Source organism: Mus pahari, chromosome 8 (assembly GCF_900095145.1).
Source record: "Mus pahari chromosome 8, PAHARI_EIJ_v1.1, whole genome shotgun sequence".
Taxonomy (NCBI): Eukaryota; Metazoa; Chordata; class Mammalia; order Rodentia; family Muridae; genus Mus; species Mus pahari.
The window spans coordinates 3537278-3563473 of NC_034597.1; the positions used below are offsets into that span (position 1 = coordinate 3537278).

Here is a 26196-nt window from a genome sequence, read left to right on the forward strand (position 1 = left end):
AGTCATTGCAAAGTAACTCCCATGAAAGGTGGATGTGACTGACTGTACAAGGGACAGAGGAAGGGAGTGCTCAGCAAACACACCCCTCTAACTGCAGCTCTGCAGCACTTATGGTGTGAAAACCACAGAGGAAATGGATTCCAAAGAGTGAGTGGGTCTCCTAAACTGCGCATGTGCTGAGGAGCAGCTTCTGTGAGGTGTGCTGGGATAGTCTTTCCACTGCTGTGATAAATAGTTCCAAGGGATTTCAAAGGAGGGAAAAGTTATTTTGGCTCCTGGAGTTTGGGAGTTTCAGTTCATGGTCAACTGCCTCCATTGCTTTGGGCCCGAGATAGTGTGGTTTAAAATGGTGTCCTGAGTCCGGCCCACCACGGGGCTAGGGTGTTCATGGAGTCAGACGCAGAAGTTTGACTGTGCACACCCCACACCAGGCGGCGGTGGGGGACATCGGGCTGTGGGGAGGCGCAGTCTGAGGTCCCTGAGGACCTGCAGACTCTAGGGCACCACAGACACCGCTGGATGCTGCGGGAGAGCCAGCTCTGGGGTCCCCGGCCCGCATGGAGGCTAGGGACGGCAGGTTCCCACTCCTAGGCATCGCAGACACCGCTGAGAACTGAGTGGTGGCCTCGTGGGGCTGGCTCTGGCAAAGGGAAACGGGGCAGGAAGACCAGCTGGACCTCTTGCTCAAGTCCTTGGCTTGCTCAAGCCGGTGGCTTGACTTGGTGGAGACCGTGGCTGAGAACACAGAGAGGCCTTCTGCGGGAAGTTAGACTCGGCTCTTTAGAGGAAGACCTGCTCCATTGCTGAAGCACTGTGGACCCCATGAGAAGAGGCAGTCCATGGTTTTAAAGCACTTATTGTTAGGGCAGAGAGTTGTGATGCGTGAAACCATACCCACTTTTCTCAGGGCGGGCCTGAGGTTACAGAAGGGGATCTAAGAGGTAGTAGAGGCAGAAAAAGGCAGAGTGGGAAAGAGTAGAGAAGTAAAAGCCAGCCATTGGCCACGTGGAGAGAGGGGGGAGGGGAATGCGGAGAGGGGGAGCAAGAGGGCAAGAGAGAAGCCAAGAGTAAGAGAGGGAGGAGGGGGGAAACAACCCCTTTTACAGTGAGCCAGGACTACCTGGCTGTTGCCAGGTAACTGTGGGGTGGAGTCCAGACAGAATACCAGGAGCTTGGGGCATTGCCTATGTGACTGATGGCTACACACCTCTCTGCGGGGGTGGGGGGTTGTGGGAGGCTGTGGCTGTGACCTGAGCCAGGGGCATGGCTGAACATCTTTTGTTCCTTGCAAGTGATAGTCACCTGCGGGGGGTCAACAGGGTTCTAAGCCTGAGCTCAACAGGGGACTAGGCTGCCTATCACAGCTCACCTCTCTACAGGAGCTAACAGTTGTTAAAAACCAAATGGACCTAACAGATATTTACAGAACATTTCACCAAACACACAAGAATATACCTTGTTCTCAGCACCTCATGAAACTTTCTCCAAAACTGACCACATGCTTGGTCACAAAGCAAGTCTCAATAGATAGAAGAAAATTGAAATAACTCTGAGTTCCATCTGACCACCTGATATTAAAACTGGATATCAACAACAACAGAAATGACAGAATGCTTACAAACTCATGATAACTGAACAATTCTCTACTGAATAAAAAAAAAGGATCAAGGCAGAAATTTAAAAAAGAAATTAAAGACTTTCTATAATTGAATGAAAATGAATACACATGGAAGTAGTGTTAAGAGGGAAGGTTATATTATAACCTGTATTTAAAATTTTGAGAGACCTCACACTGACAACTTACCAGCACAGCTTAAAGCTGCAGAACAAAAGGTATACAACCAAGTAATGCCAGCAAGAGTATACAGCAAGGGATGATCGAACTGAGGACTGCAATCAATAAAATAGAAAAAAAGGGAATAATACAAAGAATCAATGAAATGAAGACTTGCTTCTTTGAGAAAATCAAGAAGATAGACAAACCTTTAGCCAAACCAACTGGAAGACAGAGGGAAAGTATCCAAATTAGCAAAATCAGAAGTGAAAAGGAAGACGCAACAGAAGACGCCAAGGAAAACCAGACATACATAAGGACATACTATAAAAATCTGTACTCCACTAAATTGAAAAATCTATAAGAAATCAATAATTTTCTCAATAGGTACCACTTGCCAAAGTTAAATCAAGATCTAATAAACAATTTAAATAGACCTATAACCACTAGTGAAATAGAAATAGTCATTAAAATTTTCTTAACCAGGACTCCCCTTCCCTGAGAAGAAAGGGAGGGAAGTATGAGGGGAGGAAAGAGGGAAGAACTGGGAGAGGAGAAGAGAGGAGAAGCTTTGATCAGATGTAAAGTAAATAAATAAATGAATAAATGAAAAAAATCTCCCCCCCCCCAAAAAAAAACCCAGGGCCAGATGGTTTTAGCACAGATTCCTACCAGACTTTCAAAGAAGAGTTAGTGCCAGTACTCCTCAAATTTTTCAAGGAAAATTGTCCAACTCATTTTACAAGATCATAGCCACTCTGGATCCCAAACTACATAAAAACCCAAAAATGAAAGAGAATTACAGATCAATTTCCCTTATGAACATAAATGCTAAATACTCACAAACTGACTTCAAGAACACATTAAAAAGATCTTCTACCGTGATCAAGTAGGCTTCATTCTAGAGATTCAAGGATTGTTTAACTTATAAAAATCAATAAATGTAACCCACCACATAAACAAACTAGAAAAGAAACAAACATATGATCATCACAATAGATGCATAAAAATTCTTTGACAAAATCCAATATCCCTTCATGATAAAAGTCTTGGAGAGATTAGAGATACAGGGGATACACTTAAACATAATAAAAGTAATTTATAGTAAGCCTAAAGTCAATATCAAATCAAATGCAGAGAAACTCAAAGCAATTCCACTAAAATCAGGAACAAGACAGAGTCGTCTGCTTTCGATATTAATTCATTATGGTACTTGAAGTTCTAGCTGGATCAATAAGACAGCTGAAGATCAAATGAATGCAAATGAGGAAGGAAAAAGTCAAAGTACTACTATTTGCAGATGACACAAGAGTATACAAAAATGACCCTAAACATTCCACCACTCCTACAGCTTATAAACACATTCAGCAAAGTGGCTGGATACAAGATTAACTCAAAAAAGTTAGTAGCCCTCCTATATACAAATGACAAATGAACTGAGAAATAAATCATGGAAGCAATACTTTTCACAATAGCCTCAAATAATATAAAATATCTTAGGCTACTCTACCAAAGCAAGTGAAAGGCTTTGGTGACAAATACTTCAAGTTTTTGAAGAGAGAAATCAAAGAAGACGGAAGATAGAAAGCTTTCCTATGCTCATGAATTGGTAGGATTAACCTAGTAAAAATGTCTAGTCTACCAGAAGCAATTTATAGATTTAATGCAATCCCCTTCAAAATTCTAGCACAATTCTTTACAAACCTTGAAAGGACAATTCTCAACTTTCAATGGAAAAACAAACAACACAGGATAGCTAAAACAATCCTGAACAATAATACAACTGCAAGAGGCAACAGCATCTGATTTCAAGTTGTACTATAGGCCTACAGTAATAAAAATAAATAAATTAATATAATTTAATTAAATGTAAAAGAAATCACATGGTATTGGCATCAAAACAGACATGTTGGTCAATGGAATGGAACTGAGACGCAGACATAAATCTACACACTAATTTTTTATAAAGCCAGAAATACACATCAGAAAAAAGACAGCATTTTTAAACAAATGGTGCTAGTCAAACTGGATAAGTGCCTGTAGAAGAATGCAGACACACCCATATTTACAAAACTCAAGTCCAAGTGTGCCAAGCACCAGAGCCTTAGCTTGGAGCGAGGTCCTGAGATAAGGGTTGTCTAGGTGCAGTGAAACAAAGGACTCAGAGTCAGACTGTGGGTACAAGTTGATATGTTCTGCCCAGGGCAGCTGTGCAGACTACTCTCCTTCTGTGTTCTGATCAAGACAGCTTTCTGTTGATATTCTAAAAACTCTTTAGATAGCTTATCTCTTGCAGATCAAACACCCAATTTTTTTATTTTACATATGAATTCAGTCACTATTCCAAGTTCCCTTTAGAAAGAGACAGCAAGCACATGCACAGACAATAAGATTGCTGGGTTGGGATCCCTCCCTGAGATAACCATTCCCACCATGCCTGGGCCTACATTAGCTCTGTTCCAGGCTGAGCTCAGGAATCCACCTGCCTTTGTAAGAATAAACAAAAAACAAACAAACATACTTAGTAGGCTAGGATCTTGCCTTGTGATTGCCACTCCCTAAATGTCTTTGTCTCTTTCTTAGTATCTTTCTGACAAGATGGTTCATAGTGCAGCTGCCTCTCTTCCTTTAGAACTGTGAATCTCCTTATACAATTCATATTGCATCCTTATATTTTGCACAGTTAAGAAGTCATATATTTTCTAACTCATGTTTTCAGAATTCTTTCCTACAGCCTTAAGGGCTGTACTGAAGGTCACAGCATTCTACCATTTTTCTGAGGCAAAGACATACCCTTGTCTCCCAGATTCAGGCTGTCTCTGATTATCATAGAGTCATTAACCTTGGCAGAGAGAACATTCCTTGAAGATGGAATATAAATATATATACACTATTATACAAACAAGCCTTATGCCCACAGCAACCATCAACACTCGGGGAGGCCCAGATCCCAATTGTTCTGTTCCAGGGGCAAGAAACTATTTCATACTGTCCCTTACATGGCCAAGCCAGACTTGGTACAAATGGATAAAAGACTTCAACATAAAACCAGACATAATGAGCTGGGCGAGGTGGCGCACGCCTTTAATCCCAGCACTTGGGAGGCAGAGGCAGGTGGATTTCTGAGTTCGAGGCCAGCCTGGTCTACAGAGTGAGTACCAGGACAGCCAGGGATAAACAGAGAAACCCTGTCTCGAAAAAACAAACAAACAAAAAAAAAAAAAAACAGACATAATGAACCTGATGGAAAAGAAAGTGAGGGACAGCATTGAACACAATATCACAGGAAGCAACTTTCTAAACAAAACACCAATAGTGCAGGCAATAAGATCAATAATTAATAAATGGAGCCTCATAAAGGTTCTGCAAGGCTAAGGACACTGTCAATTGGCAAAACATCAGCCTACAGAATGGAATAGGAGTTTTTACCAACTCCACATCTGATAGAGTACTAATATAAAAAAAATATGTAAAAAAAAAAAAAATAGACCCCAAAAGAGCAAATAACCCAGTTTTTAAATGGGGTACAGACCTAAACAGAGAATTCTCAATAGAGTAATCTCAAATGGCTGAGGAAAACCTAAAGAAATGCTCAACATTTTCAAAATGACTTTGAGATTCCATCTTATTGCTATCAGAATAACTAAGATCAGTAACACAAGTGACAGCTCATGCTGGTGAACAAGGGAAACACTCCTCCATTGCTGGTAGGAGTGCAAACTTGAACAGCCACTATGGAAATCAATATGGTAATTCTTCAGAAAGTTGGAAATTGATCTACCTTAAGACCCAGGTATACCACTCTTGCACATATATCCAAAGAATGCTCCATCCTACTACAGGACACTTGTTCAACTAGGCAAAGAGAGTGAGTTTAAATTCAGGTCTCCATCTAGACACTCAGAGCTCAGGGAATCCCTCATAATAAGGGGCAGAAAAAAATGTAGGGGTCAGAGGGAATGAAGGACTCCAAGAAAACATGGCCCACTGAATTGACTACTTACAGAACATATGGCTCACAGACATTGAGGTGGCAAGCATGAAGCATGACCATGTCTGCACCAGGTCCTCTGAGTATCTCATAGCTGACAAACAGTTTCCTGGGTTTTGTTTGGTTTGGTTTCTGTTGGGTTGGATTCAGTTCAGTTTTGGTTTTGGTTTTGGTTTTGGTTTTGGTTTTGGTTTTGGTTTCGGTTTCGGTTTCGGTTTTGGTTTTGGTTTTGGTTTTGGGACAGGTTTCTCTGTGTCCTGGCTCTCCTGGAACTCATTCTGAAAACCAGACTGGTCTCAAACTCACAGAGACCTGACTGCCTCTGCCTCCTGGGTGCTTGTATACACCACCACACCCGGCCTTAGTTTGGTGCTAGGACTTCTAACTGTGTTTCTGAGTCTTTTACCTGCTCTTAGGATTCTTTTCCTCCTGATGAGCTGCCTTGTCCAGTCTCATTATGAGAGCTTTTACCTGGTCTTATTGTATTTTGTTTTGTCATGTTTGGTTGTTGTCTCTTGGAAGCCTGTTCTTTTTTGAAGAAAAACAGAGTAGGGAGAGGGATGTGGGGAGTGGGGGGACTTGGGAAGAGTAGAGGGAGGAAAAACTGTGGACAGGAAGCACTGTATGAGAGAAGAATCTATTTTCAATAAAATATAAAACCAATTAGACTTCAAGATATGAGTCCACTCATGAAAGATCTGAAAACACAAAACTTAGGGTACTAACCTCAGTTCTTATAACTCAGGTTGGGCACAAACAACAAAATGAGTAGGTAGGACTCCATATGCCTCTATCACATCAGCTTTGGTGACAGTGTAATGACAGAGAGAATGTGATTCCCTTCCTTAAAAAAAAAAAAAACAACAACAACAACAAAAACATTCTTCTGGTGCCTGTGTGCTGTGGAACACGTGCCAGGACAGTCTTAGCTCTTCAGAAATCAAGGAGATACTGTCCCACATATCAACTTCCTTCCAAGAACATCTGCACCAACATTGGAACATTTCCAACACCATTCTATCGCTACAGATAAAAAAATGTAGAGCTCTATTCTCCTGCCTCCTTTTAAAACATTTTTTTTTAGAGGAATTTTAAGTTACTGGCAAGACTCATCAAAAGGTACCACGATTGCCATACACCTCCTACCCTATCCCATACATAGCTTCAATAGTTGTGAATATCTTCCACCTAGAGGGTTCATCTGTTAGCTGGTACTCCCACACTGATACCTCATTATTTCTCAGTGTTGATGGCTTGAGTTAGCAAATATTGTTGTTATATATTCTATGTGTCTAGAAAAATGTTGAAGGACATGTATTCAACACTACTGCTCAATACAGAGTAGATGCACTAACCTACAAACCCTCTCCCTGGATTCCATTGATCTTATTACTCTCTCCAGAGTCTTAGCTTTTCAAAGTCATATAGACAGAATCCTACAGTAGTAGCTTGAAGAGACTGGCTTATTCCTTCTTTATTGTTTTTAAGAAGGCTGTAATGGGCTGGCAAGATGACTCAGTGGGTAAAAGTGCCTAATGCACAAGCCTTATGACCTGAGTGCAATCCCCAGAACCACATACAAAATCCAAATACAGTGTATGAGTCTACAATCCCAATACCTTGGGAGCACACAGCATAGCAGAAGCATGAGAGACCCAACATTTTAAACAAAAGTTAGGTGGGCTGGAGGGATAGCTAAGCAATTAAGGGCACTGGATGTTCTTCCAGTTTCGTACCCAGTACCCACATGAAGACCCACAACCATCCATAATTTCAGTTTCATGAGATCAAACATCTTCTGGACTATATCACCAGATGACATGTGCAGTCATGAGCTATTCCATGTGGGTTCTAGGAACCAAGTTTCAGTCCTCTGGAAGTATGTCAAGTGTATTAGTCACTGAACCATTTCTTCAACACCTCAACCACCAACTTTGCTGCTTTTTGTCAAGGTATTTTATCGCAGTCCCAGGAATAAAACTAGAGCACATAGATAATGATGATGATTATGATGATGATGATGGTGATAATGATAATGACAACGATGATGACAATGACAACAATGGCAATACTTCATTTTTTAAAAGGTATATATAACACCAGACATCATGGCTCATGTCTACAATCTCAGCATATGGGAAGATTGGGCAGGAGCATGCCACAAGCTTGAGTAGAGTATATGTAACAGAATGAATTTCAGAGCAAACTGGCCTAGAGTGAGACACTGTCTAAAAAACAAACAAACAAACATAAACAAAAACAAATAAACCAAAAAGAGGATATAAAGAATAGACCCCATGGACTTTCAGTACCTTACTACTTCTTGTCCCCAATCTCTAGCTCAGTTACTCAATAAATACATGCAGTAGTGCAATTGTGAAGTTAAAATCAGTGGTTCTGGAGAATTCTCACAGTGCTCCCTGCTTCTCCTCCCACACACCAGTCCTTTCCCTAAAGAAAATTCTTTGTGTGGCATTTTGCACAACATCTTACAAGGTCCCTGTAACTCTTCATAAGCCAAGGGTCAATCTCTGGAGGTACAAATGATTGCACATGGCCTTTATGATTCCCTCAGTATTTACCTAATGCTTTTTAAGTGTTTTTGAATGCATTTTGGGTCAGTGTTAATGGATGAAAAGTGTTGAATGGTAAGCCTCTAAGTATGTATCTAGATTTTTTTACAATAATTCTTATGGAAATGTTTCTCATTATAAATCCTTGTGCTCTAAGATGGACTGTTCCTGAGAAATAGCCTTGACATATGATACAGACCCTCTGTGTTTTCTGGCATATTTTAACTCCCATCAGAGATTCTAAAGGCAGAATTCGATTATATCCATTTATCTTTGTATGTCCAACATTTAGTTGGCTCCATGGAGCGTGACAGACATTCAATGTATAATATATCCATGATATATGTATACTTGAGAAGGGGGATGGGAACTGTGCTGATTAGAGTAAACAGTTGACATTTATAGTTGGTTTGACTCTTCTTCTGGCCATATTTGGTTTAACCTTTTTCTCAAATTATATTAATACTTCAGTATATTTATTAGGACCTATGCACATATAAAATAATTTAAAACATAATTTCTCAATTTATTTGTAGGACTAATTCAGTATTGTTCAGAAGCATAGTAGGTATTGGGCCAATTCTACAGAAATTTTGCCTGAAATTTAATGAGTCGTTTCCATGTTTTTAAAAGACTCTAAGTTGAAGGGACAATTGGTAGCCAAGCAATTTTATAACTAGAAGGAACCTTGGGAATTATTTCATAATACTGATGTATGTTTATTGTATATTTATTATGTACATGGCTGCATGCCAAGTACTTTATAAGCATGGTCTCATTTAATCCTATTTTCTTTCTACCTTGGCCTCTAATATGGCTTGGCAGACCATCATTATTGATTTTTATCTTTTTTGAAACATTTGTGTTCATCATGATCTTTTGTATTAATTTTGATTTTTAAATTTTGTCTCTTGCAATTGACTAGATTCATGAGCTCTCTCTAGGCCTCCATTTCCCCACTATAGTGAAGAAGGTCAGAATGTTTGTACTTTCCCATGGACTAGAGGTGCCAGTAATGGTGTAGTAAGATCAGAATCCCAACATCTTCACATGTCAATCTCAGCTTTGGCACATAATTTCACAGATGAGAGAGCTCAAAGGATTTATAGAGGAACTGAAGAGCTCTAGAGTTACTCTACAAACCAGGATTCTTCTCTCTCACTCAACTGTAGCAGAAGGAGCCAGTTGCTGCTAAAATATCTCATTTATTCTCCAGGCTGCACTAGCTGAAAACTTCATTCTTTCTGTCACTATTGAGGAGTCATCATCTAGGAAGATGGCCAAAATTCTTGGTAAAATGGTGATCAACTTTTTAGCAAAGAATTTGGAGAATGTTTTTGGAAGGCATTCATTCCTTCATTTCCTCCACAAGGCCCTGAGATACACAGTAGAATACGGATCTCAGAGGACAAAAGGACACATATATACAGGTAAAACTGAGGTGCTGTGGGAAGAGAGTGGGTAAAACACAGGTGACATGAAGGGGAAGGAGAATAATGGCAGGGGTTAGATGAGAAGAGGAATGGGAGAGTGTGCCTGAGGAGAGATGTATGGAGGGATTAGTAACACAAAAGAAGTTTGAGGAAACCTGTTGTTCAATAAGCTACATAAGTAGTCTGTCTGTCTGTCTGTCTGTCTGTCTGTCTCTCTCTCTCTCTCTCTCTCTGTCTGAGTGTGCGTGCATGTGTGTGTGTGTGTGTGTGTGTGTGTGTGTGTGTGTGTGTTCATATAAAAGGAGTTATCCTACACAGGGGGTAGTGTTCTTCCCAAAAGAGTTGCAAAATAAAAAGCACAGGGTCAGATATATTGGTTACCCTTCCCCCATGTTCTTGGTCAGCAGTATCCCAGAGACCCCCAAACCATACAAGTTATTGTCATTGCTCTTTCTTGATGATGAGACCCTATCGCTAAAGATAGCACATATGTTGGTCACAGTACATGGAGAAATGAAGTTGATAGTGACCAGGATGCATCCTCCCTGCTGGCTACCTTTCATGGTACTGGAAGGTGCCATGCAGGCTGCTAGTAAGGAGCGGGGATCAACAATTGTACCCTCTGTGAACTCTGTGAACTACAGTAATGATGGGCATGGCACGATATCCCCAGAAGTGCAATAGTGACACAGACATTATGGGGATAACCAACTGCTTTCTGGTTAGATTTAAGGCCACTTCCAAGGGAGGAAATGCATAGCTAGCACTACAAATCTGGCCCAAGAACCTATGCTTGAAGAGGTCACAGTGAGCATACTACTAGTCTACAAGATGGACATAGTATCAAACTGTCCTCTAGTCTGTATCTCTATACCCACAGATTAGGAATCTCCTAGACCTCATCAGGGAAGCTTCATTGTGGAGAAAGCTTCTTTAATGAAGAAACTCATAACTGGCCAAAGTGCAGAGAATACATCTATGAAGTGCTGAGCCACAAACGGGACACCTATGCCACCACCACCCCTTCCAAGGCTCAGGGACCATTGCAGAAGACAGAGCAGAAAGATTGTAAAAATCCAGAGATGAGAGGAAGATGGGAACATAATTGTGTCTTCTGGATATAAGTCTAATGCACTCATGACTCATAACAGCCATGGTTGACTGCATCAAGATCAAGTCAGTCAACATTGTTGCTTGGAGGAGAGAGGGACCCATGGGTTCTTTCCCCAGCTAAGGAGCTATTAGCAATTAATGACAATCCAAGAAAGGACAGTCAAGACAGTTTTGAATTGTATGGTCCCTGACAGACATCCCATGCTCCATGGATGGCCCCACACATATGATCCTCCTGCCTCAGTCTCCCCAGTGCTGAGGTTATTATGAGCATAGACCACCACACCAAGCTCCTTCATTCACTCTAAATTATGAATGACTAATATACAGCAGGCTTTGAGCTCACACTGAGAAGGAGAATATAATCTTCCAAGAACATTTTAATTAGACTTTCTGCTCTGTCTACCAGGTGATTTTGCAGAGAGAAAAATTGCTTATCCCTAAAGATGAGACCTGGTAGGGAAGCAAATCTAATCTAGAGTGTAGAGGCTCTGTGGAACATGGAAACTGTCAGTCTTCCTCCATTGGCAGAAAGGAGAAGGGTATTACAGGTGAGTTCTGTGCAGCCTTACTATTTATACCAGCTTTCTCTTGTGTTCTATGCACGGATTATAAATGTAAATACATGGCTTGATGACTGGACAATACTAAGGACTCCAACTATGCTCCAAACCAAGAAATAACAAAAAAGATAATCAGCAATCCACAAATCCCAATAGAAAAAAAATCAACATCTAAGACACCCAGCTATTCCATTCGACCACTTACTAAGTACACTGGATGCAAGCCTAGCTAGTTTGAGAGATCAGAACAACAAAAATTATGAGAAGATCCCTGAGCTGAAGAAATTAACCACCTTTGAGTGGAGGCTGAGCCCCTATGGTCAAATGTTGTCTTCTGAGTATAATATACATTTCCATCTTAAATAATGTAGCTGTGGCTAGTCACAGGAGACCCTCAGTATTGGGCCTTATGATGTTCTGTCATAGAAGAGGGAATTTTCAGAGGGTCATTTGACCCTCTCTTCTGCACCTCCTTGCCAGTTCTGTATAATTTACCCCAACTGCTCACACTGTCTTGCAGTATGTAAAAGTGCTAAAGTATATAGAGTGTGGAAGGTTAACTAAAACAGATCCCATCTATGAAGCTCTGTGGAAGTTATCACACATGCTGAGGTGAGACTTTTTAATCAGATGGTTATATGGATTTAACCACACACCTATCGGTAACCCTTACACATGGAAAGTCATTGACTCACCAAGCTAGCCTTGGAAAAAATCATTACTTTGACCTTTAAACATCCTACCTTAGAAAATTAGTTATTTGTTTACATCTGTCCAGGAAGTTTGGGCAACAGCCCTAAAGAGAATGAGTATACAGAAAGTGATGTATGGGAAGAGGTATTGGAGTAGAATAGTGTACGTATGAACGAAAGATAATTTTTTTATTACTCAATCATTTATATATCGTTGGGCTGGGTATAGAGCTCATCAATATAACACTTGCCTAGTCTATGTGAAACCTCTGCTTCCATCTCCAACACCGTCACAAAATACACAGTAGGCAGAAGTAGACTGCTCTTGCATTTCAGTTCATGCCAACCATCTTCTCCCAAGACTTGGACTCTTGAATTTGCACAGAGATCGCAGCATCAGAAAAAAAACTTCCGAAGAGCTTTGGAGTAGTTGTGACCGTTACCGGTTTTGTTTTTTTTGCTTTTTATTTTATTTTTTTTTTATTTAAGAAGACAAAGATTTAAGACAGATTTAGAAATTATTACTGGATCTATAGCCACCCCAATTCAAGAGTCACTTTATTTGTAAACAAGCCTTTGAAAGGCCATTTGAGAAAGCAAATGAGAAGTTCAGTGTCAACGCGGCAGATTGAAGATAAACAACACAGCTGAACAAAACAAGAAAAGGGCTGGATGCAAACATAAAAATGTCCATTTACGTGCTTTCCTGGGCTCAGGAGAGGGCTCTCCAGGGGCCAGGAGCAGTAAAGGAAGGGGACATTCTTCTGAGACCCAGACCTTGAACATTGGCACACAGCTGCTCAGAGTGGGCAGTCAGCAGTTGGTGTGCTGAGAGAAGATAATTTGTTATTTCCACATAAAACTGAGATCCTGGAAATAAGAAACAAGAAGCCATATCCAGGCTGTTGACATCATAGCACAGCTCTGTCGTCAGGCTGTTGACATTATAGCACAGCTCTGTTGTCTACAAAGTTCAAGTGTGGGAGCTATGTACTTGAAGGTTTTCATTATTATTATTGTTGTTGCTGTTGTTGTTGTTGTTGTATACTATTTTGGGTGAATTTGAAAATATTTTGTGCTAGGTTACATTCACATTCTTCTAGAATTACATGTGCACATGTGTCAGAATTAGCATGCCTCTGAATTCTACCTGTAAGACTCCAAAATATTATAAAGTGGGAGCTGGAGAGATGGCTCAGCAGTTAAGACCACTGGCTATGCTTCCAGAGGACCCAGGTATAATTCCCACCACCCACATGGCAGCTCACAACTGTCTGAAACTCGTGTTCCAGAGGATCTGACACCCTTGCACAGACACACATGCAGGCAAAACACCAATGTACATAAAATGAAAATAAATTATTTTTAAAACTTAATATAGAGTAGAGCAGGATAGTGTGACTGTGCCCTTTCATGCATTGAAATGCCTTTTTAAAGAAATGAATATTTCCTTTCTTTATTACATGGGTACAGTTACCACTTTGGACAAAATAGAAAGGAAAAGCGAAGGAAAACACATGAAATTATTAACTGACTCTATATATTCATGTGAGTTGATAAACAGTAAGTGGGATCTAAAGAGATGGCCCAGGGGATAGAGCATTTGTTGTTCATCCAAAGAACCCAGACTCAATCTTCAACACCCACAAGGATTCAATGCAATCCCCATCAAAATCCCAACACAATTCTTCAAAGCCATAGAAAGAGCAATTCTCTAGAAAGGCAAGAAACCCAGAATAGCAAAAACCAATTCTTAACAATAAAAGAACAGCTGGGGGAATCACCATTCAGGCCTCAAGCTTTACTACAGAGCAAGAGTGTGTAAAAAACAAAAACAAAAACAAAAACTGTATGGTATTGTGACAGAGACAGATACATTGATCAGTGGAATAGAATTGAAGACCCAGAAATAAAAACCACACACTTACGGACACTTGATCTTTGACAAAGAAGCCCAAAGTATACAATGGAAGAAAGAAAGCATCTTCAATAAATGGTGCTGGTCTAACTGGCTGTCTGTATGTAGAAAAATGAAAATAAACCCATATNTGTCACCTTGCACAAAGCTCAAGTCCAAGTGGATCAAGGACCTCAACATAAAACCAGATACACTGAATCTAATAGAAGAGAAAGTGAGAAAGAGTCAGGAACTCATTGGCACACGAGGGAATTTCCTAAACACAACTTCAATGGCTCATGCTCTAAGATCAACAATTGATAAATGGGACCTCATGAAACTGGAAAGCTTCTGTAAGGCAAAGGATATAGTTGATAAGACAAATCGGCAACCTACAGATTGGAAAAAAATCTTCACTAACCCCACATCCAATAGATGGCTAATATCCAAAATATATAAAGAACTCAAGAGGCTAACCACCAAAAAACAACCCAATCAAAAAAAAAAAAAAAAAAAAAAAAAAAAAAAAAAGGTATAGAACTAAACCGAGAATTCACAACTGAGGAATCTGGAATGGCTGAGAAGCACCTAAAGAAATGTTCAAGCCAGGCAGAGGCAGGCGGATTTCTGAGTTCGAGGCCAGCCTGGTCTACAAAGTGAGCTCCAGGACAGCCAGGGGTACGCAGAGAAACCCTGTCTCGAAAAGCCGAAAAAAAAAAAAAGAAGAAGAAGAAATGTTCAAAGTCATTAGTAATCAGAGAAATGCAAATCAAAACATCTCTGAGATTCCACTTTACACCAATCAGAATGGCTAAGATCAAGACTTTAGGTGACAAGACATGTTAGAGAGGATGTAGAGAAAGAGGAACAACTGGTGGGACTGCAAACTGGTACAACCACTCTGGAAATCAACCTGGAGGTTCCTCAGACAATTGGAAATAGATCTACCTGAAGACCCAGCAATACCACTCTTGGGAATATACCCAAAAGATGCCCCACCATGACACAGGGGCATGTGTTCCACTATGTTCATAGCAGCCTTATTTGTGATAGCCAGAAGCTGGAAACAACCTTGATGTCCCACAACAGAAAAAATGGATACAGAAAATGTGGTTCATTCACACAATGAAACAAGGACATCGTGAGATTCGCAGGTAAATGGATAGAACTAGAAAATATCATCCTGAGTGAGGTAATTCAGACCCAAGAGGACATTCATGATATGTACTCACTAATAAGTGGATATTAGCCAGAAAAAAAAAAGTACAGAATACCCAAGATAGAGTCCATAGGACTCAAAAAGGTCAACAAGCTGAAGTGCCCAAGTGAGGATGCCCCAGTCCCACTTGGGAGGGAGAAGAAAGCAATCACAAGTGGGGAGGAAGGGAGGGAAAGTGGATAGGCAAGAGGGTGGGGTAGTAGGAGGGGAACCTGATCTGGTACTGGGTGAGGGAAATGGACTACAGCCCTGAGGGCCAGCAGAAAGAATGGAAACAGGCAACCTCCAGAGATAGGAGGTTGGGGGGCCCCAGAACACACCAGAGACCTGGGAGGTGAGAGACTCTCAGGACTTATAGAGCCCCAATTCCAGCAGGAAGACAGGCCATCAAATGAGGGAGAGGGGGGCACCCCACAGTCACAACTCTGAACAATAACTGTTCCTGTCTGAAAGAATTACAGGGATGGAAATGGAGAGGAGCCTGAGGAAAAGAAGGTCCAGCAACAGGCCCAACGTAGAATCCAGCTCAAGGGGAGGTCCCAAGGCCTGACACTACTACTGATGCTATGGAGCACTCACAGAAAGGGACCTATCATGACTGCCCTCTGAAAGACCCAACAAGCAGCTGAAAGAATCAGATGCAGATATTTGCACCCAACCCATGAACAGAAGCAGCTGACCCCTGTTGTTGAATTAGGGAAGGCTGAAAGAGAAAGACGCTGAGGAGAAGGACAATCCTGTAGGAGGACCAGCAGTCTTAATTATTCTGGACCCCCAAGAACACTCAAACACTGGACCACCAAACAGGCAGCATACACCGGCTGATATGAGGCCCCCAACACACATAGAGCAGAGGGATGCCAGGTTTGAGTTCATTCAGAGATGATGCACCTAACCCTCAAGAGACTGGAGGCCCCAGGGATTTTAGAGGTGAGGTGGGGTGGGGCGTAGGGGCATCCACATGGAGACAGGGGAGGAGGTATGGAATGTGGAACAGTTAGAGGCAGGATGGGCACTGGGAATAAAATATGGAGTGTAAAAAATAATTAATCAATTAATTTTTAAAAGTTACATGCATTTTTAGGTCTCAATGTAATCAGCAGATAAAGAAAGAACTGTAAAATTAAAATGAGATATTTGGGCCTAAATAAGGAATTTATATTAAATTGTATCTATAAAAACTAGCATGGTAAAAAGATTGGCTTATTTTCATTCTTTAACTTGTTTTTGTTTTTCTTTGTGTCTTTCATTTGAGAAAAGTGAGATAAAGCTTTTAAGACCATTGGAAGGAGGTGCTATGAGGCTCCTTGTTGATGTGCTAAATTAATGGCAAGCAATTGCTTAATTATATCAATGCATAAGCCCAGCAAGGGGCCATGGGAGAGTTCTTCTGTATATCTTCAAATATTTGACACTGGGAAGACCTCAAATGCCTTTTTAAGGAAGTGGAGGGGCAATAAATGAAGAAGTGGGGTACAGGAAGTATTTGGGTCACTAACAAAAGTAGCAGGAAGGGGACAATCAACTTGGCACACGATGTTCGCACACTCTGATAATCAAACTCAGACTTGTGATGTTCACATTTGCTTTCTTAGTTTCAAGGGACCCAATGAAGTCTACAAAGCACACCATTTAAACTGCCAGTTCCAAATGGTATCCAAGCAGATATTCTGCTTCCCTACCATTTGCCTGCTCAGCATTCTTTTTAAATAATTTTTCTCAGACATTCTTCTACATACAATATCAATAATTCAAATTACAATATATCTAGTGTTGACAAACAATGAGATTATATAACACTATGTCTTCCCAATGCAAAAATAATTGTCAGCTCTGTCATGGGAAGAGAACTTAGTAGTCATGCCAGAAGTATCTTAAAACTGAAATCAAGATGTCTCATCATGATCCATCCCTTCAAGTGAGGATGTCAATCTGCATAGTATTTCATTGGATACAGAGGCACTTCACTGATGGACCCAAACTCATTTCATTTCTCAGAAGTGTGTCTTCCGTAGCAGAGTAGAGATTACCTTCCCAATTTAAAGGCAGTTTGGAACTGAGGTTAAGGATGGTAAATCATCAGATATCTACCCATGCTCACAACAAATGGGCAGGAAGAATCCACTGCAATGTGGTTTAGCCAAGAACAGAAAGGAACCATGACTTACAATAAAGGAAAGCAAACTAGGCTGGTGGCACAGGCCTGGGAGTCCAGTTTTTGCAGATGAGTCCCAAGTTCAAGGCCAGCCTGGGCTACAGAGTGGAAACTCAAGGCTGAGAGGAGTCCAAGGCTCAATAGAAGAGCAGCTTGCCTAGCAGGCACAAAGACACTTCCTTGTGCTCCCAAATAAAGTTCCCTGCACCAAAATAAAAGGGGGGAAAAGGGAAACATAGTGATTCCATGAAATTAAAATGAAAAGGATCCCAGCAAATGGGACCCAGAAACAGACCGATCTCACTGCATTAGAGGCCAGTCTAGTCTACACAGACAGTTCCAGGCCAGCCATGGCTACATAGTGAAGCCTTGTTTCAAAAATAAAAATTAATACATGAAATGAACCTAGAAGGCTTGCTCAACGGTTAAGGGCTCTCGCTCTGCAGAGGGCTCAGTTCCCAGCACACATATAACTACAACCATTCCTAGTCCCAACTCAAGGGGACCTGATGTCCTCTTCTGAACATTTAGGGTACCAGGCTCACACATTGTACATGTAATACATATAGGCAAAAGCATTCATACACATAAAATAATATAAATAAATCTAAACTAAATACTAAATAAATAAAAATAAGCACTTTTGTGAGAACACCCGTCAACCTTCATCTCTGAACACCGAGTCCATCTCATTTTGGCAGTATCTCAAAGTTCTCAATCATAATCTTTGACTAGGATTGAATTCTCAGAAAATCCTTGAATCCTTGAGTAGTCTTCAACTGACTGTTAACTATGGTATCTTTCTCGTAGTGACTGGCTTCTTGAAGGAATCATAAGAAGAAAGTATCCTCTTGTTTCTGTGGACTCCACCAAAAGCAAAACTCTCCTCTCTCTCTCTGACAATATAAATATTCTGCCTCCATTCTTGACACCAGCTTTTCTGATTATGAAAGATACCAGCCCTGTGCGTGTGTATATACATGCATGAGTGTGCATGTGTGTATTTGACCCAGGGTCTCATTCTGTAGTCCATGCTTGTTATAGAAGACAAGACTGGCTCACACCATAAGCAGTCCTCCTGCCTCAGTTTCTCAAGGGCTGGGATTATAGGTGTGAATTACAAAATCCAGAAAGGATGGCAATCTTTAAATGAAACTAACTCCATAGGAAGAAAGAAGAGGGATGCTAAACTGGCTCCTGGGGACATGGTGGCAACTCTATATCAGTCTATACCTGAAGCCTGCCTGTCATTGAAAATCTCTGCTCAATAAGCATATAGGTTCCTCTTACTATGTAAGCTACTGTGAGCTGGTCTTTCTATTCCTTTATAAACAAATAAATCTGATGTGAGATTAGAAAGCATATGTCCTTTGAAAACTTCCTTCCACATGGCTTGGGGATTCCCAGCTTAGATGGAGTAGGACATCTTATTCAACAAGCATGGTGTTTACTAAAGTTGAATCTATACAAAAAAAAAGATTTTGACACTAATGTAGAAAAAAGTATTGTTGTTGGCAGCATGGCAAATTTTGTTAAAACATTTCACCATGGAAAAGGAAGTGCGAGAGGAAATAATCTCCTCCATCATCTCCATGGCAATTTTGGAAGTCACCATCATAAAATGTTTCAACCATGACTGGTAGATTTGAAGAAAAATGGAAAGTTATAGGTAGCTTCTTGGGGTATTCAAGATAAAGACATTGTTTCTATTTTTTTATTTGAACGTTATCAAGGCAGTAGGCCATTCAGAAGCACAGGTCTCAGTTTGTCTAGCCAGTGTCTTCTCCTTTCCCACCCTCTTCATCCACACAGCTGCCTTCCTAGCCACCATGATTACTTCACAGACCCACTATTGGCTTCCATTTGCTGCACCTGGGACTGCAGTCTACTCCACTAAGCCAATTGGTATCTTTTCTCCAAATCTGGACTTAGAGCCTAGAGACTCTCAAATGAATGCATCCCTGGAGGAGGCTGGACTGGAACAAATTATCTGAAGGTATGGGTGGTCATACTAACACATGAAGACTGCAAAGTTGAAAAATCAATATTCAGTTGTTCGTTATGATGATAAGGAGAATCCAGCTGCCATGTTTGAGCACTTGTTAACGAGCAGGTGCCTTATCTGCTTAAAACTCAGTGCTCAGAACTGTTTGTGAAGACACCACTGGTATGCCCACTCTACAGATAAGGATACTTACTGTGAGGTTAGTCATCCAAGAGCTGAGAGTTAGTAAAGAACATCTGACTTTTGGCCATTTGCTTTAAATTCAAAGTCTTGTCCCAGGTACCATTTTTCACCTAATGTTTCAGACGTGCCTCTTTCTGCAAGGCCACACAGTATTTCTACAAGAGAATGTTCCTTCTGGCTTAAGTTGGTTTCTGTGTTTTACAAGTAAAAGTGTCTTAAAGAGAGTATTACTGACAATTGGGAATCAACATTGATAGTTCCCAAGAACTCAATAAAAAGAGAGTAAGTGGAAAAAACAAACACCACTAAGCCCCTCTGTGTAGGCTTCAGGGCATCTTAATTCACAACTGCTTCCAACTCAGAGGCACTGAGCAATTCTTCCGGTCTGTCCCCTGAACACAACAGATGCCCCACGCCTGGGCATTTTGGTAGTGGGTGGATAATTTCCTGTATCTGGAACATGTTTATGAGAGGAAGCACAGACAATGCCCTTCTTACAAGCTTGGTATTTTGAAGGACAGATTTGGGACTCAGTCCTCAGTTAGAATCCAGAGGAAATTGCTTTGAGATTGAATTTTTAGAAAACAAAGCCATCTTACTTATGGCAAGATTAACTCAAGGCTGAAGATCCAGATCTGGAGTTAAGCAAATTGGAACTGGAGTGCTGGTCAACCCCACCCAAAGAGTTCTGTGACAACTGTGCAGGATTCTGGACATTGCTATTTCTAAGTTTCACAGGTTTTAAAATACTAGATTAGGAATTGGAAACAACAACCCAAGCAAGCACAGAAAAGAAAACAAACACCATATTTCTTCCAGAACAAGTGTCATTACACCATAGCCCCCTGGCCCCTGTCTTCTCTGCTTGTTAGGCAAGTTGATTAATATAATAGAAGTCACCCTACAGTGTTCATAAATACTACTGTTCATTATGATCACAACAAACAAAGAGAAAAGGTCATTTTTATCAGTCAACTTTCCTAATCCAGAAATTATTCTCATTTAAATTGAAAGCTAAATAAACAGATAGGTACATATGTATGTACATGTACATATGTATATATGTATATGTATACACATATATATATTCAGGTGAGGGTTAGCTATATAGTTTGATAGACTAAATAAGAATAGAAATACGATACAAAGATCGTACTCACCTTAGTTTGAAATATATATTTATATTTGGCACTAAATAAATAAGAGAGAGAGAGAGTGAGAGTGAGATGGCTTAGCAGATGAGAGCCTGGTGCTTGCTGCCAGGCTGATTAACTGAGACCAACCTATAGGACCCATTTAGTGGAAGGAGAGAGCCAACTCCCACACATTGTGCTCTCACCTCCACATGAGCATTTCATAGTACACACACACACACACACACACACACACACACACACCATATATAAATAAATGAAAGTTTAAATTTTTTTAAAATAATCAACGAGGCTGTAAGGGGATTAGTCTTGAGATGTTGAATTTCTGCTTTTCTACTTTTTAAATTGATTTGTGTTCAAGGGTGCTTTGCCCACACAGGTGTCTATGCATCATGTGAATGCCTAGCAGCCAGTGAGAGTGGAAGAAGGCACTGAGTCCCCTGGGACTGGAGTTGGGAGTGGTCTAGTGGATGCTGTGAAATGGAACCTGGATCCGCTGAGCCACCTTTCCATCCCCGTCTTGGTGGTGTTGTGTCTTTGTTTTCATCTGTGGACAGGGTCTCACTCAGTACCTCAGGCTGGCCTCAATATTGAGATCTTCCAATGTCACCCTCCCAGACTCTGAGGTCACAGGTATGGGCCACCACCCCCAGCCTTCCAGCCTTCCTCTTCCTCATTCATCTTTTAAGTAATGTATAAGAAATGGGTTTGATTTGTTCTCATCTACTTCCCCCTTTATCCTCTGTCTGTCTGCCACCCTGTACCCTTCTGCCTACCTCCAGTAGACACCTCGCTGGTGTCATGTGACTTGTGTGACAAATGTTCTGTCACCACCATATCCACACTCACCCACATATATATAAATATTAAAGGCTGGATCTGAGTGTGGGAGAGAACATGTCTCTCTGAGCTGACTCACCTCTCTTAATAGGAGAATTTCCAGATCCATTTACTTTCCAGTCAATTTCATAACTCCCTGCGTCTTTGCGATTGAATGGAATTCCGATGTGATATGTACCACATTTGTATTAGCCGTGTATCTGTTGATAGACATCTAAGTGGGTTCCATTTCTTTGCTATAGTGAATATAATGAATAGAGCAACCATACGTATGGATATTCTGGTAGGATACAGGTCCAGGATGGCACATCTGGGTCATATGGTAGCACTGTTCTTAATTTGTTGAGAAACTTTCATACTCCTTTTCATGATGCCTGCATCAGTTTCCACTCTCACCAGCAGTGGATGTAAGTGCTTCCCCACATCCTTACCAGCATTTCCTGTCATTTGGTTCTTCTGAGGGAGCCATTCTGATCTGGGTGAAATGGAATTTCAAAGTGCTTTGAATTTCCATTTTCTTGATGGCTAAAAATGTTGAGCCATCTTAAAAATATTTATTGGACATTTGTGCTTTTTCTTTTAAGAACTGTCTGTTGGTTTCAGTCACCCTTTGTCTCATTATCAGGGTTGCTTTTATTTATTTTTTTTTTGGTTTTGTTTATGTTTAATGTTCTGTTTTTACCATTCTTTTTTTTAAAAATATTGCATTTATTCACTCATTAATTCATTTACTTCTTTTGTGCCTGTGTGCTGTGTGTCAAGGCATGCATCACTCTGTGAGGCTGTGGAAGTCAGAAGACAACCTGAAGTACTTGATTCTGTCTTTCCCCAATGTGAGTCCCAAAGATTAAACTTAGAAAATCAGGTTTGGCAGTCAGGATTACAAACTGAACCATCTCACCAAGCCTAGAGTCCTTTATATATTCTGAGTGTTACCTGTCTGGGGTACAGCTGACGAAGAATTCCTCCCATTCTGTGGGCTGCCTGTTCAACTTGCTAATAGTTTCCCTTGTGTGGATACTTTTGCTTCTGTGTGGTTGTCTTGTCAGCTCTTGGGGCTGTCTTCTGTGCTTTGAGCTGACCCCTGCTCAGGAAAGTCTTACTAATCCTACATACCTAAGTGTTCTAATTTTCTTATTAAACATTTCTCTCTCTCTAGGAGCTGAAGGACTCACATTCCAGCTGATACTTAAACAAACATACCCATATCCCTCTTGTTAAAATTTCAAAAAAGGCTAGGAAGGATTGCGGATCATCTTTTTTTAATTAATGGTGGCAAAATGTCTATAACACTAAATTCACCATTGTAGAGTTATAAAGTATGTAACCCAGTGGCTTTTTAGTACATTGACCTCCATGTCATTGCCTCTGAAGGAAAGCCTGTCCATAGGTGTTCACCCCCAGCTGCTTCTCTGCTTGGTGATGGCCCGTGATGGCCTTTTGTCCATCAAAGTTCTATCAGTGAAACTGTGCAGTCTGGGAATTCTGCCTGCTTTCTTTCCCTCATTTTTACAAAGTCCATCTACACTGCAGGGTTTGTCTGAATTTTGTTTACATTCCAAAGTGAACATGGACAAGTTGGTTCTGTACATGTTTACCATCTCACCAGCTGGTACATCTTGCTGTTGATTGAGCTTTGAGGTGTTACGAATAATGCTGATGTGAATAAAAGTTTTGGAGGAGACTTGGGGTTTTGTAGCTGCTGGTGGTGGTGGTGGCTTGAATATGCTTGGTCCCATGGGAAGTGGTACTATTAGAAAGTGTGGCCTTGTAGGAATAGGTGTGGCCTTGTTGGAGGAAGTATGTAACTGTGTAGGCAGGTTTTGAGGTCTAGTGCTCAAGCTTCATCCAGAGCAGAAAACAGTCCCCTCCTGGCTGCCTTTGGATCAACACGTAGAACTCTCAGCTCCTTTTCCAGCACCATGTCTGCCTTCATGATGCCCTGCTTCCTGCTGGACTAAACCTCTGAAACTATAAGCCAGCCCCAATTAAATGGGCCGCTTATAAATGTTTTCCTTCTAAGTGTTGCCTTGGTCCTGGTGTCTATTCACAGCAATGAAACCCTAACTAAGACACCACTGCTGCTGTTAATTCTTGTTTTAAAGTTTGTCTTTGGTTTTCGATAAGATCTCACATATCCATCTTGAAATGTTGCTGAGGGTGGCCTTAAATGTCTGATATTCCTTCCTTAACACCCAGCCTGGCTTACACAGTTCTAGAAATCAAACACAGCATGGACCATGGTAGGCAAACAGTCTACCAACTGATCTACTTGCCAAGTTTCTCGGTTCTCTTCAGTTTGTGGCTAAGTGGAATTACTGATCACATGGTAGTTCTTAGTTGGATTGATGTTTCACCAAAATGCTGCGGAAGCTGTAATTCTTCGTGTCCCCTCTCCATCCCTCATTCCACATCTTCTAGGCTTCCCCTGAACACAGTTGCAGTAGTTTCCAGCCACATTCTGCCACGGTTCCTGTCATGCTTGGATGTTCAGGATTGTGGTAGGTCAGGCATCTCTTTACTCGGGGTATAAGGCTCTTTCTCATAGCTCACCCAAGCATAGGCTGCATTCGGGTTGGTCAGCCGTCTCTGTAACTCAGTAACAACTTGTGAGTCCCTACCCTCACACCACTGGCCAAACCTGGAGTAAGGAAACCAAAATGAAACTTTTCTCCAGGTGTGGTAGAGCCACGCCTTTAATTCCAGCACTCAGGAGGAGGCAGATCTTTATAAGTCTGAGGCCAGCTCACTCTACAAAGTGAGATCCAACCAAAGCTACATAGTTAGATCCTACCTGGAAAACAAACAAACTCAACTTTTCATTTTTCTTCCACACCTGTTTTATAGCCATCCTTTAGGTTTGGAACTCCCATCTCCTGCAGAATCTGGCAGCTGCTTGGTTTTTTGTTTGTTTTTGTTTTTTGATATTATTTTTGAGATTATAAGTATATCTTGATCTCGTTCAAGTCCATGGCCTCTTTCGTGAATTATTGTTACACGCATATGTGTACATCCATATACACATATACATTCCTAAATGCAACCTGTGCAGTCTACATACTGTTCCTTGTGCAGATACCTTCAGAGCTGGCTATGGGGTACTGGATAACCACTTGGCATGCTCTTCTCTGGGGGAGATGACTTCTCCCACTCTCAGTATCCCTTAGTTGGCTGAAGGATTTTGTGTAGGGTTGAAGCCTGGTGGGCTCCCCACGCAAATCAGACCACAATTTCCTGGAACAGTGCTCCACTCTCCATGCAGTGAACTCCTTAAGCCTCCATAGCGTCTGTCTGTGCCCCGAGGCTTGTAGCCATTTTGTGTATCTTAGATTGTGCTTGTATGTATACACTCTCCAGAACTCACATGCTTTGTGTATGGTGAGAAGCAGACAAGGTGAGCAGAAATGGAGTCAATTAGTTATCAATAGGCTACAAGCTTGAGCTCACATCTCATGAGACACTCCAGCTGCTTCACCCCATCCCCAACTCAGGGACACCTCCATTTTCCCATCCTGTGAAATGGGGGACAGTGCTGACATGTGATGAGCCTTCCAGATGACACTATGAGGTTCGTAGATTACCAAAAAAGTTGTGAAGACCCAGAACAACACGGTCTGTCTGCACATATCTTCTGTCTCTCCTGTCACAGACAAGTGTTGTACAAAGACACTCAGACAACACCAGCAGGTTGTGGTATTCATCCCATACTTATCTCCCGGACTTGAGAAGGATGAGCATCAGGAAGTGTCTGCTTCCACAGTGCTTGCCAGTAATTTGTACATGTGACATATCCACTTGTTTTCCTGATGTGTTTATAGCCACATCTTCTCAAAAGTTGATGAAACACAAATACTCTCTTGTCTGAGTAGATTCTTCCCCAAAATTCTCTTCAAAATATTTATGGAGACAGGGAGGTGCTACAGGCCTGTTTGTCAACCCAATGGGTTCGTAAGTAACAATTCAATAAAAACATCTAAGCTTCTGTCTCCTAAGTGGGCTCCAGTGTGAACACTTGCTGACTTTCCCCTAGGTAGCAACCTGCCCTTTGATGGGGGTGGGGCCACAGCCACTGCTCCGCCAAGTGAGGACGTTGGGGGTCAGGACCACGTTCTCAGCAGGTGCTACGGATAGAATCAGAGCATTCCAACCAGCTGACAGCCAAAGTCCTTTCTCTTAATTCTGATCCTGTGACTCCAACATGAAAGTGAGCAAAGGGGTCTCAGAAAGACCGGTGTCAGCAAAATCATGGTGAGAAGTACGGGCTATGAAATGCCTGTGGTGCCAATACAGCCAACTGGGGTCCTTCCCTGCGCAAGACCAGGAAGCTTCCCTTTGCCTGGATAAATAACAAGTGCCCTTAGAACCGTCAGCCCCCCCCCCCAATCCCCTCCCCAATATGTTTGAATTGTAGTAAAACCTGTTGTGGTTATGCAGTTTTTCAACTAGTGAATGAATGTTCAAGGAATTTTACCCTGTGAGAAACACCAAACTTAGTGTGGGATCCTTTTTGATCTGTTGGAAGAGGATTTAACTTACAATTTAACTATTAAGAATGTCATCTATTTACATTATGCAAAACAGAAGAAAACCAAGAAGGATGACCA

The 26196-nt window shown here is 41.3% G+C and overlaps 1 pseudogene; it reads right to left on the reverse strand.

The window, feature by feature from the left end:
- Positions 1–385: 385 nt before the first annotated feature.
- Positions 386–26196, reverse strand: part of LOC110325697 — a 102476-nt pseudogene continuing 76665 nt past the window's right edge.